Consider the following 17,857-nt stretch of genomic DNA (forward strand, 5'->3'; position numbering starts at 1 on the left):
ATTATTGACGGCTGTATCAAATTTCATTGTGTATATATAACACATTTTTAATTGTGATGGACATGTAGGTTGGTTGGTTCCTAACTGTGACTAGGGAAATATTAAAATTGGATGAGCAAACAAGTAGGAGAAAGTACTTTGGATACATGTCCAGTAATGGTATAGTAGACTCATATGGTTGCTATTTTTTTTTCAGCTGTTTGAGAGCGTGCACACTGAATTCCATGATGGATGCCTTTGATTACACTGTAACAAACAGGGAATAAGGATCTTCCTACTTCCACAAGCTCTCCCACATTTGTTATTATTCATATCAAAAACATTCCCTATACATTAATAAGAGAAGCTCTCCTTCAAGCTAAGCTGGTTCCCTCCTACAGAAGGGAAGAAACATGGCTTCCAGGTGCATGAGAGAATAGTCCTACATTTTGATAAAGGTGAGAATTTCATTGAGTCCATACATTTTTAAGTGAGAGACATTCTGGTGGAAAATAGATAATGGAGAAGAAAAACCCATTTTCTTACAGTAAGTAAGATTAAGTCTTTTATTCTAAATTTATATCTAACCTCAGGAAATGTCATTATTAAAAAGAATTTTGATATTTTTGGGGGGGAGGCTAGAAGAAAAGTTGAAAGGTTTGTATCATGGGGGCTAAAATAAACCCTACATGAATAAGGTGTTGCATATGCAAAAGACAAGCATCACTGAAGGAAGTTTCTAGACAGGGAGATAAGTGGTTGCATCTGAGGAAAGTTTCAACCTTTACTCCACGAAGAGTTTGAATCTCATGAATAAGCTATAAGTATACAATAATAAAAGGAAATAGCATGGACTTTCACATGTAAGGGAGCCTCACAGAATATCCAGCCAAAGTGCTGTCAGATGAATGAAATTTTCATGTAGAAATGTTTGGTCCTAGTCTACTTTTTAATCACATTTCAGATATACCAGAATTTTTATAAATCCATAATATATAGCAACTCTATATTGAATAAATCTATTAGAACTACTTTTCAAACAGCATGTGCTAATATTTAGTTTGTGTTTACGTCACAATTCAATAATTCTCATAATATTTCAATATTGTCATTATTCTTATATCTGGTATAGTGATCTTTGACTTCACTATGCCTATCATTCAGGGGTATCTTAAAGAGTATCCAAGCAATACAGAAAATGATCATTAAATTTGTACATTCTATCCACTCCACTGACGAGTCACTCCCTCAAGGATCTCTCTAAACTTGGACCTTCCTACTTGCTTACAGACACAGTGTGGTAGTTTGAACTAAAAGGACTTCCATAGGTTCATATAACTGAATGCATGGTTCCCAGTTGGTGAAATTGTTTGGGAATGATTAAGAAGTATATCCTTTCTAGAAGAAGTGTCACTGGGGGCAGGCTTTAAAGCTTTAAAAGCCCATGCCATTCCTATTTAATTCTCTCTCTACCTCCAATTTGTAGAACAGGATGCAAGCTCTTAGCTACTGTTCCAGAACCATGCTTGCCTACCTGCTGCCATACTCCCTACTGTAATGGCCATAGACTAACCACTTGAAGCTGTAAGAAAGCCCCCAAATTAAAAGATTTTATTTATAAGTTGCTTTGGTCATGGTGTCTCTTCACAGCAACTGAAAGGTAGCTAAGACAAATAGCTATTAGAATTAGAATTAAAAGAGCTGAGATATGATAGACGTTGAGTTAAATTCAGAATTTTTTACTCACCAAGATAAGAAAATGCTTCCTTCAAGGTGACCAAATACAAACAGCCAAAACACTATGAAAGTAATAAGAATATAATTCCTGATTGTTCTGTGGTTCTTCTTGCTGTACGCAGGTTATTTTATATATGTGTAATAATATAAATGTATATGTAAAAAAGAAGTAAATAACAAAAAAGAAAACCATTAAGAAAAATAATTAAGGTTTCTAAATAGAGAATTCTCAACAGAGGAATATCGGATGACTGAGAAACACTTAAAGAAATGCTCAACATCCCTAGTCATAAGGGAAATGGAAATCAAAACAACTCCCAGAGTCCATCCTACACCTATCTGTATGGCTAAGATCAAAAACTCAAGTGATGCCATGCGTTGGCAAGGATGCAGAACAAGGCAAACACTCCTCCATTGCTGGAGGGAGCGCAAACTTGTACAACCACTTTGGAAATCAATCTGGCACCATCTCAGGAAATTGGGAACAAGTCTACCTCAAGATCCAGACATTCCACTCCTGGGCACATACCAAAAAGATGCTCTTCCATACAAGATGTACACTGCTCAACTCTGCTCATGGCAGTTTTTTTTTAATAGCCAGAATCTGGAAACATCCTAGATGCCCCTCAACTGAAAGATGGATAAAGAATATTGTGATATATTTGCACAGTGTAATACTACTTAGCTATTCAAAACAAAGAAATCATGAAATTTTCAGGCAAATGGATAGAACTAAAAAAAAAATCATTCTGAGTGAGGTAACCCAGACTCGGAAAGACACCCATGATATGTACTTACTTATAAGTGGATTTTTGCCATGTAGTACAGGATAAACATACTACAATTCATAGACCCAAAGAAGATAAGTAACAATGAGGACCCAAGGAAGGATGCTTAAATCTCACTGAGAAGAAGAAATAGAATAGCCAGCAGAAGTAGTTGTAGAGAGGGAACAAGGTAGGAGAGGGAGTACAGAGAGAAATGTGCATGAAGACAAGACCTGGGCAAAGTGGGAGCTAGAGGACAGAGAGCCTACAAAAAGAAAAGTAGCTATGGGCAGGGGCATCTCTATGGCAAGCTGGAGATCAAGGGCAGGGTAGGCTTCTTGGAGGATACGGTGGTAATTCTAGCTGACACTCCTAGTAGCAAGGAGACTGAAGAGGATACCCTCTAACTTGACAGGACTCGTGGGACCCAAAATTTACTCTGCCTACAAGATGTGTAGGCATAAAGATGGAGCAGAGATTGAGGGAATATCTAACCAATGCCTAATCCAACCTGAGACCTATCGCATGGCCTCTGCCAAACCCTGACACTATTAAGAATATTTTCCTAGGCTCACCGACAGAAGCCTAACATAGCTGTCCTCTGAGAGGCTCCTTCCATGCAGCAGATTGAAATAGATGCTTAGACTCACAGCCAACACTGGGTGAAGCATAGGGAGTCTTGTGGAAAGGTGATGGGAAGGGTAGAAGAACCTAGAGGTGACAGAAGCTCCACAAGAAGACCAACAGTACCAACTAACCAGGGCCCAGAGAGGTTCGTAGAGACTGAAGAACCAACTAAGGACCATGAATGTACTGGACCTTGGCCTTCTACATAGATATAGCCCATAGGCAACTCGAGATTCATGTGAGTCCCTGAGTAAGAGGAGCAGGGGTCATCTCTGACATGGGCTCTGTTACCGGTTTGTTGATCACTTCCCTGTGGTGGAGCTGTTTGCCAGGCCACTGGAGAAGAGGAAATGCTTAGTCCTGATGGGGCTTGATGAGTTTGGGTTGGTGGGCAGAGGAGGGCTTACCTTTTCTGAGGGATAAGGAGGGGAAATGGGGGAAGAGAGAGGAAGTGTGGGATAGGGAGGAGAGAGTGCAGGGGGCTACGATCGGGATGTAAAGTGAACAAATACATTTTTAAAGAAAATTTATGATTCATAGGATGATTTCAAAACATTAAGAGTTGGAAAGATAGTTCTGTAGTCAAGAACACTGGCTGCTCTTGAAGATGACCTGGGTTCAATTCCTAGTACCCACATGGCTGTTCACAAACATCTGTAACTTCACTTCATGGGAATCTGACGCTCCCTTCTGGGTGCTGTGGGCATTATATGCATGTGGTGTACTTATATCCATGCAAGCAGTGGACTTATAAATTTAAATTAACAATAAAACATCAACAGTATCAAAAGGTGGGAAGACTTTGATCTCAAACTCCATGGACAACTTTCAAGGGATAAAAGACCTCAGCTATTGACTTCAGTGTACAATGTGACAGAAATTGTGAGAAAGTAAGAATTACCAGTGGAGGCTGATGATGTGGCTGTATTGCTGCTATCTTGTGATAAAACTAATGCAGCTGAAGAACAGTATCTTAGGAATGAGCAAACAGTCTGTAATAGTTCACTGATAATGCACCAAAAGTGCTTAGGAAGACTGATATCATCATTGAAAGAAGTTCTGCTCTAGTTAAAATACTCTCAAACAGAGAAATCCTTGAATAAAAGAATGAATAAGAAGAGCAAAAATGCACTGTTGTCCTATTTTCAATATCACCACAAAATATGGTGCTTTATCATCATGATCCCAGCACTCTGAAGGCTAAGGAGGGAAGCTCTCTAGTTCTATAGCTGCCTTGGATGGCAGAATAAAATTAAAATAAGCAAGGGCCTGGATATATGTATGGCTCAGATGTTGAGCTTTTTCTAGCAGTTGTGGGGTAGTTAATTTGGCTCCTAGTAGTGTGGAAGGAACAGGAGAATTGACATGCTCTTTCTATCCTTCAGTCTGCCACCCTGTTCATCCATCAACCATCAACATTGAACCTGCAGAAAGAAGATACACTAAAGGCTCAGTGAATCACTAGCAATTTTAACTTAAACTACTATTATTCAAATGTGTGCGTTTTTTTCTAGACATAAGTAATGGCATTTCACACTTGGTACACTGCAGAATGCTAACAATATAACTATTAATATTCATTGGGTCAACGAAAAATTCATGTGACTTGCTGTACTCAGATTATCTGTTTCATTTTGCCACTCAGGAACTGAACACATAGTCTCTCTAAGACATATCTGTGTGAACTGTGGCTCCAGAACCAGGAGGAAGTGGTGCTTGGAGCTGCTGTATGGAGGTGATTAAGACAGAAGGGGAGAAACAATGCTGCTTTGACTGGCAAATAAATGTCTCTCATCTCAGTTAGCAGCCCTAAGAAGAATGGGTGATAGGTTCAGCCAAAGTGCTGGCAACGTGTTAATCTTGAGTTTCATTGCTGTCACTGTTCCCCAATTGACAAGATAATAGAGTCAGTCGTCCAGTTAAACAAGAGAAGGGGGAGTATAAACAGTTTCTAATGCACAGGTACCTCCAATATAAAGTATTTGCACACGGAAGCACCTGCATGTCAATGTAGCATCAACAGTCATATCTAAATGAAGTGATAAATTTCAGTACAGAAAGAAAACTTCTTTCTCTGAAGTTAGGAAATGAAGATGAAGAATAATGATTTTATAGCTAGTATTATTTCTGGAATCTCTTGAGCCCAATTCTAAAAGTCACAGTTCAGCGGTGGCGCATTTCAGAACTGCAATTAATAGTAGCATTCCTTTAACATTCTCCCATAAGGAAATATATAACAGAAATTTCCAAGGACTTATTTGAATTCTGCTTAACTTTATATTACCAAACTATGCTGCAACCAGTATCAGAGGTTTTCTATAAATATGGTACAAGAACTAAGAAAACAACTAAAATAGGATAGAATTTTATTTGATGCATGCTTTCACAGGTGGCAGTGTAGGATTATATGACAAGGCAGAACATCATGGTGGAACAAATATCGTTGCTTCAAAATGACTGGTAAAGAGAGAGACCAAGTAACCTAACCCCAACGAGACCCCATCAACCTACAGTGTCAACCACTTCTCAATTGAACAAAAAGTCGAGGAACATGCTTTTCCGACAGGAGTTCCTAGGAGCATATTTAATATCCAAATTGTTTTTGCAAGCCGTACAGGCCTTGCAACTTAGAAGGAAAAATTCAGTAGGATCTGTCAAAATCAACTCATTTTGACAGAGAACTTTGGGTGTTTTTCTCTGACTAGTTTTGTAAATTTAACATATTGAACAAGATTATCCCTAGGGAAAAAAAACACAGGTATTCCCCACAAACAATTCAAGAGTTTAGTTTTCCCTTCCTGTTACCTTTCACGATTTTAATGAAATAATAATTTATCTCATATGCATGATCAATGAAATCATGTACTTATCACTCTATGAAATGTTTGTTTCTGCATCTACTGATATGAGTTTAAGATGAAAAGTAAAATCTTAAAGGTAAAGACTAAGCTAATGTGGAAATGATGAACCAAACTGGTAAGATAAAGTCAAGGAAAAAACCAATGGATAAATAATATGGTCAATATGTGTGAAGCCATCTGTGGGCAAAGGTATATGAAAGAGTTTCATTTGGTGATCCTCTCTGCCTGAGAATCTAACTGATTCTATATTTTTAAAATATATATATTATTCTCCAGAAGCCAGATAGCTTCACTGGGGAATAAGGAACCAATGGCTAGAAATGTTTGATTCCTGCTCCACGGGTGAGCAGCTCCCACCGAGGTCCAAATGCAACCTGACCACTACAAAGCTCTGGGTTTGTCTCCTGGGCATTAGCATTTTTATTGCTTTATGATCCATCCACATCCATATAAAAATGATTTATTCCCTTGGTATGTGCAATATAATACCATAGAATTATCACTGGAACATCCTCAGGGGAAAATTAACTCAAACCCTGAATTCTAAGTAGTAGAAATTAGTTTCTGGAATGTCTCCCAGTAATTCAATCTAGCAATGAAGGTGATTCCACCACTTCCCTAAGTACCTCTTTTGCAACTCTTTAAATTATTTCTGAGTCTAATTTTCTCATGTGTATCAAAATCAGTTAAAGATGGTTGTAAGTATTTATATGTAGAGAACTGTTATTGAGGATTAATTGTCTTGATGCTTCTCCAAGATTCCCAAGAGACACTATGACACCCGGCGCACACACACACACACACACACACACAGAGAGAGAGAGAGAGAGAGAGAGAGAGAGAGAGAGAGAGAGAGAGAGAGAGAAGTTTCTTGCTTTACTTGTAAGCTCAGAATAGAATTACTTTTTTAAAATATTTTTTCTTAATTTATTCATATTACATCAAAATTGTTATTCCATCCCTTGTATTCTCCCATTCCTCCCTCCCTCCCATTTTCCCCTTACTCCCTTCCCCCATGACTGTGACTGAGGAGGACCTCCTCCCCCTGTATATGCTTATAGGGTATCAAGTCTCTTCTTGGTAGCCTGCTATCCTTCTGCTGAATGCCACCAGGCCTCCCATACAGGGGACATGGTCAAATATGGGGCACCAGAGTTCCTGTGAAAGTCAGATCCCACTCTCCACTTGCTTACCTGAAATAACAGATATGACACTTTCAATCAGGGAAAAAAGTGCTTAAAACTCAGTTTGCACTTGTATGTGAACAGACACATGTACCTGTACACACACAGAGAGAGAGAGAGAGAGAGAGAGAGAGAGAGAGAGAGAGAGACAGAGAGAGAGACAGAGAGACAGAGACAGAGAGACAGAGACAGAGAGACAGAGAGACAGAGAGACAGAGACAGAGAGACAGAGAGACAGAGAGACAGAGACAGAGAGACAGAGACAGAGAGCTAGAGACAGAGACAGAGACAGAGAGCGACAGAGACAGACAGACAGACACAGACAGACAGACACAGAAAGAAAAAGATGAGATGCCTAACTGACTTTCCACTACCAAGTGGTCAGGTCTGTAGTCATGTAATATGGAATGGAATCAGCAGGTTGTATTTAAACATTTAAGCGTTTTATATAACGTAGCAATAAAGAAAGAGACCATAAAGCTGGGCCTGATGACACGTCTTTAATTCAAGCAGTTTGAGATGAGAGAAGTGGGAGGGAGAGAGGGAGGGAGGAAGGGAGAGAGAGAGAGAGAGAGAGAGAGAGACAGAGAGAGAGAGAGACAGAGAGAGAGAGAGACAGAGACAGAGACAGAGACAGAGACAGAGACAGAGACAGAGACAGAGAGAATATAAAGGCAATGATTGAAGAGGGATTTGGGGTAAAGAAATAACAGGACATGAGCAAAGTTTGAAGAAGAAAAGAGAATGCAGCAAAATGGTATACTGTAATTTTAAAATGAGTTCTTTTGGATAAATAATAAAAGTGCATATAAATATATATATGTATATATATAAATTGTTAGAAACATGTTATGTACTCATTTATAAGGGGACATTAACTGTAAAGTTAAGGGTAATCATGCTACAATCCACAGACCCAAAGAGAAATAGAATAGATATTGTGGGTAGACTGGTGACAGATGGGGATAAGAACAGCCAGTATCAGGTGGTTGAGAAGATGGAGAGAGTACCTGGAGGGACATCAGGCATTGGTATTGAGGACAATTTGGGAGCGAGGTAGAAACCTAGTGCAATGAAAATTCCCAGGAATCTACTAGGGTGACTCTAGCTAAGACTCCTAGTAATACAGGGGATAGAGCCTGATCTGGCCCTCTCCTATAACCAGTGAAGGAAATGGAACACCAACCCAGCCACAAGAAAACCTACAGGGCTGGACTCATAGGGCCTAAATGAGACTAAACCAACTATCAGGGAGGTTATATTTGTGTAGCTTGGTGTTTCTGTGGAACTCCAAAGAGAGGGAGCAGAGGCTATTTCTGACTCTTTTGCCTGGGACTGAGTTGCCTTGTCCAGCCTTGATATGAGGGGAGGTGCCTAATCTTATTGAAACTTGATGTGCCATGTTTGGTTGATGTCCCTGTAAGGATTGCCTATTTCTGTAGGAAAATAAAGGAGAAGTGGAAAGAGAAAGAGGAGGTGGGGAGGAGGGACTGGGAGGAGAGGGAGGGGGAACTGTGGCTGGGATGTAACATATGAAAGAACAAATTAATTTAAAAATATGATAAAAAGAAAATAGAAAAAGAAAGAAAAAAGTCCAATTTCTGTTTCTCATATACACAGTAGAGCATGGTTAAACACCCAGTGAACAGCCCCTTAAAGAAAAATAAATTGTTCTCCTCACTCCCCACATCCCTCACTTCCCACCAACCAACCACCGCACCCTCACCCCCATTAGAAGCCATAAACTGTGAAGAGCTACACTTCAAGCCACTCCTAGAAATCAAGTGGCCATAGGGCAAATTGTTCTTTAATGTACAAACTGATAAACCCATGCTTGGCTTTTTGTAGCCCTATGTGTTTCACTCTGACAAAGTTAAACAAACAAACAAACAAAAAAAACACAAAAAAGAGGAAAATGTATTAGGGAATAAAAAGGACAGGATTGCAATCCAGAGCTCACAAACATATGTTGGGATGACTTCTGGTATATAGAGAGCCGAAAAAAGTTTGGGGATTTTATTATGAAAGACAAATCTATGAAAAGTGTTACTAGAAAAAGAAACAGAACCCAAACAAACAAACAAAAAGCCCCAGCTTATTCCTGTTCTCATTACTCAAGATGATTGGCAAGCTCTAAATGGCAGGCAGCAACACATACTGTGTAAAGGTGAAATTAAGATCACAGCTGGAAGTTCTATCAAAATATGTATACACAGCCTTAAACATGTGGTTGGTTGTTTCCCTGGAATAGCTTATTTGGACAATTCCTGAAAGTCGCTGGTTGCCTTAGAGTTTACTCTCCAAGCCGTACCCACAATCCCCACATCTCTATACAAGAAGGTACCCTGGGCCTAATTCTAAAGATATTTGCAGGCCTTATGGCTTTCCTTATTATTGCACCACCGCTTCTCTTTAAAATAATTCTATGGATGACCTCTCTCTTTACTGTGGACACATTTGTTTCGATTTATTACACATTAAGCATATAACATTTTATTTTCATAGTGTTAGTTTTAGCCTATTGTCTTTCTCTGAACCCTGTGTATCTTTGTTCCATCATTTAGTATCCTAAAATGACGTTGTTACCTGAAAACTTCATAAGTGTTCCTTCAAATACTGGTCAAAGTATTGGAGAGGATTATCATAGTCACAGTCCGTCAGCAGGTCACAACTCTTCAGTTGGAGACAGAGCACAGACTATGTGTCTTAGGATATGGTAGTCTTCTGAAGGCTACTGATGGGCACTATGAACACATACTTCTTACATTTAACTTTCAGCAGCACTCTTGGAGACTGACTTAAAGTACAACTGTTCATCTATCAAGGGAATAAAAGAAATTTTAGTCTTTTAGCGGTTGGTTATGGGCTTGAGACAGGGTTTCTCTGTGTAGACCTGACTGTCCTAGAACTCGTCAACCAGGCTGTCCTTGAATTTCAAGATCTGCCTGCTTCTGCCTCCTGAGTTCTGGGATTAAAAGCATGTGCCACCACTACCAGGATCTTTTTTAGTATTTTCAGTTTCATAACAGCTATGAAACTCTGCCTAGATATTGTAAGTCCTTTGTGGATTATCCTGATTCTGTTTTAGTATGTGGATTTGAAAAACAACTCAAAAATAAATTGGGTTAGCTTTCTTTTACTGCTTCTGTTTTCACTGAGAAAAAAATTGTATTATTTCTTTAGCTAAGAAAATTGGGACCTGTAATCATACCTGAGTAGGCCATTGCTGAGAGCCTTTATCTGTTTAGGATCACTGTAAAGCGCCATAGTGCTCTAAACAGTCTTGCTATTTCACTAATTTTGCTTGCTAAATAAATACCACTTCCTGTTGACAATTGAAGAAAAAATTAGATAGGATCAAAAACTTCAGTCTACTATTAACAGACAAAAATAATAAACTGTATGTTTCCAACAGCTAGATACAGGAATTCTGAAAGATTTCAGCAGACAAATATGATAATTATTTGATGAGATTAAAAGTTTTAATCCAGCCGTCTGGGGTAACCACAGCAGATGTGAAGCAAGTCCTGTCCCCTTTGCACTCCATGTCCAGTCCCACAGCTATTCCTGGAGGCCTGCTGGCACCAGGGATAGCCAGGTGAGACCTCTATCTCCCCCAATTTCCTACCTACTTGGTCCTCCCAGGGCAAACCCAGCAACAATGAGCTACACTCAGGCCCCTGTGAACTCCAACTCTCGGCCCACAGCTCTGCTTGCATTACCCAGCCCAGAGTGCTGTCGCCTGAGCACCCCATCTTCTGCTCCGCAGCTCTGCTTGCATTCCCAGAGGCCTGCTGGCACCCAGAGACAAGCAGATGAGACCCTACACCCCAATCCCCTGCCTGCCAAGTCCAATTCCCTACCCCCAACCCACCACTGCCATTCCACCTGCCCCATCCCTTCATCCCTCACCACCTCCCCATGTACCACCCCACCCATCAAAATTTCAACAACATTCTTTATAGATCTTGAAAGAACAATACTCAACTTCATAAAATTTTTGAAAGGATAACTAAAACCAATCCTATACAATAAAAGAACTTCTGGAGGTATCACCATCCCTGATTTCAAGCTCTACTGCAGAGCAATAGTAATAAAAACCACATGGCATTGGCATAAGCACAGACAGGTTCACCTATGGAATCAAATTAAGGGAAACACATTCAAGAATATTTGGTAAACAAATATTAGGTGAAAAGGAGACAAATTAGGATGGGTGAAAGTGAAACAGCTTGGAGTTCAGAGAGGGGGAGTTAGTATGATCAAAAATAAACTAATACAATACATTTTTAAAATATACAATATAGTATTGACATTTTCAAGTTAGTTAAAATATATTCTTTAATGAGAAAACCTTGATCTAACTATTTGATAGATGCAATCTAACAATGAAATATATACATATATTTATAAAATATACATATATACATATATTTCCCAGCTGATGAATGTAATGCTATTTAATCAGCTTACCTTGAGTCCTTGAGGCTTCTTTTTTAGCTTTTCTTTTTCAAATTTACATGTAAGTTCACCATATCCTCTTTTTTTTTTTGAGGAGGAAATATTTTTTATTAATTTATTCTTGTTACATCTCAGTGGTTATCCCATCCCTTGTATCCTCCCATTCCTCCCTCCCTCCCATTTTCCCCTTACTCCCCTCCCCTATGACTGTGCCTGAGGGGGACCTCCTCCCCCTGTATATGCTCATAGGGTATCAAGTCTCTTCTTGGTAGCCTGCTATCCTTCCTCTGAGTGCCACCAGGTCTCCCTATCTGGGGCACATTTCACCATATTCTTATATTTTGGTTGAGATCCTAGCCTTTAACAGCTGAGCCATCTCTCCATCCCTTCAACATGTTTTTAATGTTTCAGATTTTGCATGTGAGTCTAATGCTTCTTGATTGATTCTTATTTTTATATATTGTAAGCTAACAACCTAATTGATTCATTTACATGTATATATTCAATACTTTCATCCTTGATTCTGGGCTCTTGGTTTCCCTCTGGAGAAAATAAGTTAGCCATAAATATCTGTATTTCCTTCTGGGGTTCCTATTTAGTCTCATTGTTCTATGCAATGGGTTTTATGCCAGGATCATGACAATTTGATTACAATAGCGTTGTCATATATCTTACAACTGGGAGCACTTGAATTTTTAACGGTTATTGTTTTTCTCTGTCATTGAAATTGGGATAAAGAAGGGCTAAAGGAGGTAGGAACAATGGCCAACCTTCCTCCCATCGGCAGGTCCCAGGATCCATATGCTAGCACCCAGGAAATCTTAAAAGTAGTTTCTACAGTGATTATATCAACTCTGTTCACTTTTGGTAGAATGAGTATTTCAATGCTATGAGTATTTCTAACCAATAAATACAGTGTATCTTTCGATTTGATTGTGTCTTTGAGTTCTCTCATTCATATTTTAATGTTTTTTTTTTAGCATTTCGATGTCTTGCCTCTCTGGTTGAGTCTATTTCTCCTTACTTTCAGAGGTTGTTCTTGTTTTTCATTATGAATAAGATTGTATTCCCAGTTTCTTTTACACATTGTTCTTTGTGAAAATAACAGAAACGCTAGTCGTTTTTGTACACTGATATTCCATTCTACAGCTTTAATTAAATTGTTTTCTGTTTCTAAAAGTGTTGTAGTAGAGCCTTGAGTTCAGTTTAACTTCTCCCTTTTGAATAGAGAGGGCTTTGTTTTTTCCCCTCTTGCCTCAGTGCTCTGAGGAAGGCATTCAGCATTATATTGAATGGGAGTGGCAACAAATATCATCCTTGTCCTGTCTTTGTGAATTCAACCGATTTTAGCCACGGGATTTGACTCCTTGAAAGTTGCTTTTACAAAAACTTTACTGGCATGCAAACATTGAAAACCTCACTTTATGTGGGCATTAAGATGAAAGCAAAGAACCAGGTGTGGTGGTGCCTGCCTTTGATACCAGCACTCAAGGAGGCTGAGATAGTGGATCTCTTTATAGTACGAGGGCAGCCAAGGCCAAACAGAGAAACCCTGTCTTGAAAAAAAAGATGAGGGTAAAGGAACCAATACTCAAGCAAAACAGATTAATTATAGTATGATCACAAAATATAGAAGAAATTCTTTTAAATGAAACAATTCTGAAAACATAAATAAGATAGCTAAATAAAATTCCATTTGCTTATGTCTATTCTAACTTGATAATGCTTTCAACTGTGTATTTAATAATCTTACTTTAAATGCTATGACTAACATCTACAAGTAGTGAATTACTTTTAAGTGAATTGATCCTAACTTCAAACAAGCAATGACAGACAAGTAGGAAATTCATTCATCCTGTAAATATTGTGGCTGAACTAGGAAACATTTTCATTTATAGGAACAGGAAAAATACAATTTAATTTTCCAAGTTCAAAATTAATCATTTCATTACAGCGTATTCAGAAAAATATCCAAATAATAATGTCTAAGTCATCAACTTCTAAGTTAAATGTATTCATTCACAAAGCTAGTGATGGAAGAGACTCGTAAAGCACACGTTAATAAAAGGCACACAGACTGCGCATCTGATAGATAACAACTGCTTCACAGATGACACACTTAACTCCAAATTGCCAGCAATTGGAAATTTCCAACTTTAATTTGCATGAATTCTAGTTTCAAGCAATTTAAAATATTTGGCTTTGATTTAATGGAAATTACATGAATGTTAAATCCAAACATATATGTATAAGTTGGCCATAAAGGACAAGAAGTCTTCGTTTGGATTAGACACAAAGATTATGAAATCCTTTTTAATCGGTCCCCTGAAATCTTTTCCAGTATATTGTGAAGCACAAAGTGCTGAGATACTATTTTTAGGCTTGGCAGAAATGTATCTAATATTTATGTATGTTCTAATACCAAACTGAAGAGATGACAGTACAACAAAGAGGTGATTTTTATTTCTTTTCTCAGTTAAATGTGGTTGTACTCTCATTTTTCTCTCAAGTATAGATTCACAAATGATGCCTAGAAAAGTCAGCAAATGCACATGCTTGTTTTAGACATATATAAATTGAAAGATGGAAAATGAAATCTGCTCTGGCCTTTTTTTCATTCCTCAGCATCTTTTTTGATGTGTTATTTATAGCCAAAGCTTCAGGGAAAACAATTTGAAGACAACTTATGGTGGGGAATAAAGCACTGAAAAGTAGCCATTGTGAGACATAGTCAATAGTATTCTGGAAAAGAACATCTTTCCCCATCATAATGATTGGGCAATGACAATTGGCAAAGCAATGCCACTGATTTATAATTTCATCATCTATTTGTTGATTGCTAATCGCTCAAGAATGAATGGGTTTTCAGCAGGAACTGTAAATATTCAGGATAAAGGAACCTTATGTCTACTCTGAATGGTTATGCCAAAATTGGGGAAATGGTTACTAAATAAATGTAAATGAGGACTTAGAAAATAATATAATAGCATCCTTCTTTGTTTCTTTACTATAAGACCATATGAGACTTTCAGTTCAGAATCAGCCCTTTTTCATTTGGTTGTCTTTCTTATATTAATTGCCAATGTGGTGCTTGGTGTGGTGTCACTCTGAAAGATGTGTAACTCTAAAGCCCTATAGGTTCTCCTTTGTCATACTCTTTTAGTGCTGCAAGAGTTCCATAGTTTCTAAGTCCTCCAGGTATAAGATGAAGGACAGGCAAAGTCTGAGAGAAACACAAAAGCCTTTCAAAAGAAAAATCTGTTTGGAAAAGAAGACATGATTGTCCTGAACCCTCAGGCCTGGGGAAATAGCTGAGCATGAGCAATGATGAAGGGTTAAAAGGGGTTCTTTTCAATCAGCACCTGACATTTATATGGTATCACAATGCTTCTGGTAACTCATTGGAGGCTTATGGAAACTAAAAGAGAATCACTGAAATAACCCAACAGTTTATTCATAAGACAAAGGCAAATTTGTGACTAAGAAACAATCTTTTAGTTACTAAAGTAGACAAATTTAGCTGTCAGGAGGTCTGTTAAGGGAGCAGTGCACATATTCGTAGCAATATTGAGGGCCTGATGGACATTTATACAGTTTCTAGCCTTTTAGAAATAGAAAGGATGCAGCAAACAGCCTTGGACACACACCTTTGTTCAAATGTCTAAACAAAACTATATTATACAACTCTAAAAAAAAAAAACTACTAGATTAAAAGGGATATACATTCAAAATTATAATGATTAAAACTAACTTGTTTTCCAAAGAGTTTATATCATCTATATACAATACTAACATTGACCAATAACTGTGAATATTTTAGAGCTCTTGCAAAGCAATTTTAAATTTAAAAAAAAATCTAATATAAAACTTCTCTGATTCAATTGGACTTGAGGTTGAAACCATTTGTCCCAATTTTCCAGGAGGCAATTCAGGTCCTTTTGCTAGTTTGCATTTGCATGCAGGTTTTGGATCACATCTAATAGTTTGGGAAATCAAACATTAGGAAAACTGTGTCAACAGAAACAACATCACCACTAGTACCACTACTGCACATACCATATACTGAGTCCTTCACACATATTACCTCATGCAATCTCCATAGCAGCCATCATATTCTGTTTCTGAGGAAACTAATTCATTAAACTTAAGGGATTTGCTGAGCCACCCTGTGGTTGCTGGGAATTGAACTCAGGACCTCTGGAAGAGCAGCCCGTGCTCTTAACCTCTGAGCCATCAGCTTAGTTGTTTAGGGGTTAAGATGTTTTTAGATCAAGATAGATGTTTTAAGTTAATAGAGATGAGATATGATAGATATTGATTTTGATTTAGAATTTTAGACCCAGCAAGATAGGAAAGATGTTTGCTTCAAACAGCCAAATCACAAGCATTTGGGAGCTTAAAGTAGGAGTTTTGTTCTAAGTTCTAGTCCCCTGTGGCTGAAATAGTGAGACCATTGCCTCAAAACAGAAAAAAAGAAACGATGTATATGTCCAAGATATTATAAAATATTTACTAGTTTTGGGATCTTAGTCAGGTTGCCTAAGAAATCTGTATTACTTCTCTTTACTCATCTATTTAGGATACTGGTAGTAAAGACTCCATAGGATTGTTATCAACTTTAAGTGGGTTCCGATATGCAGTAAGCCTAGATTATAAATTCATTTAGTGGTGACTATATTCAGATTCTATGCCTTTCACAGTATCACTGGATGAAATTGCTTCAATTTGTTTTACATTATAGTATTGTTTAGACAGTCAGTTACAGCCAGGGGATTTTTCACTTACCATGTTCAAATGGTCTATAAATTAAGGAAACAGTCCTCTTCCTTTACCTCTGTTAATTCCAATGCCTGATTCCAATGCCTGAGTCTGTCTATCAAACACCAGCTGCACGGACATTTCCATAGTGAAAAGACATTTTAAAACTTTCACAACTTTTAAAAAAGATGTATTTATTTATGTAGGCCTCTGCCTGCATGTACACCTGCAGGCCAGAAGAGGGCACCAGATCTCATTATAGATGGGTGTGAGCCACCATGTGTCACTGGGAATTGAACTCAGGGCCTTTGGAAGAGCAGACAGGGCTCTTGACCTCTGAGTCATCTCTCCAGCCCCAAACTTTTGCAACTTTTACAAAGGCTCCTTCCTGCCGTTCTGGACCTGAAACTACCATGAAGTGATGCTACTTTGTGATATGCCAGAACAAAAGCATCCAATTGCAATTTTAACATCTTGTTCATAAGTGTTTTGAGAGCCCATCTAAGGCAATAGTAAATATTATCATTAAGGAAATAAAATGGGGGTTATACCAGTAGATAGTATCACAATAATCTGTAGGTCCTTAGGAATGAGGACATGAATTTACATAGAACCAAGAATATGAATAATAACAATCAGTTTCTTCCCTAGAATAATGTATTACCATCAACCTACTCACAGTCCGCTGATTCTGCTTATGTTTATTTATAGGCATGAAAACTTTTTTTAATGGGTCCCTTAAATTTAACAGGAAAATAGTTTACTTTCTTCGATATAAACCTTTGAAGTTTACACACGCAAAAAAAATCATAACAAAAGTTGTAGCTTTGATTCTTTTTTAAAGAAAATAAAGTGGTTATTTTCATGTTTAGAGCAGGAAATAACAAAAGAAATGACATGTAAAGGAGTTGAACAAATAGGAACCATGGAAATGAAAATGAAAGACTACTAAAATGTTCAGAAAAATCACATGAAACATGATGCAGTTTAAGGAATACCACTGAGACTCTTGCCTTAAATTCATAACAGAAAAACCATGCTACCTCAAGATACTGCTATGGATTTATTCATTTATTCTTGAACACAGTTATTTGTTAACAATCTCTATTCAGTGTGGATACTTCAAATACTTCCTTGATTTATACAAAGTTACTCATCTGCGTTAAAAAAAGAGAAAACTAACAAGGTGCAATTGTGACCAAAAATAATACGGACAGTGCTTATGACTACAAATATGATAAAAAAGAACAGCCTAAACTGGCAAATGAGCCTGAAGCTACTTATAGGTTATCTATTTAGAGTCATAGAAAAAGCAGCTGGAAGTCCAGCTGTTGTAGAACAAAGGAATTAAAGTGCTCATGAAAGATGTAGTGTATGATCCAGACTTAAGCCTTAGGACTTAAACAGAGCTTGCCCCTTTCATTAGTCATTGAAATTAAAGGATGCTCCAGACTTGACAGGGTTGATTAAAGAATTAATGAAT

This window comes from Acomys minous (genome assembly GCF_964271855.1).
Source record: "Acomys minous genome assembly, chromosome: 7".
NCBI classification, from domain to species: Eukaryota; Metazoa; Chordata; class Mammalia; order Rodentia; family Muridae; genus Acomys; species Acomys minous.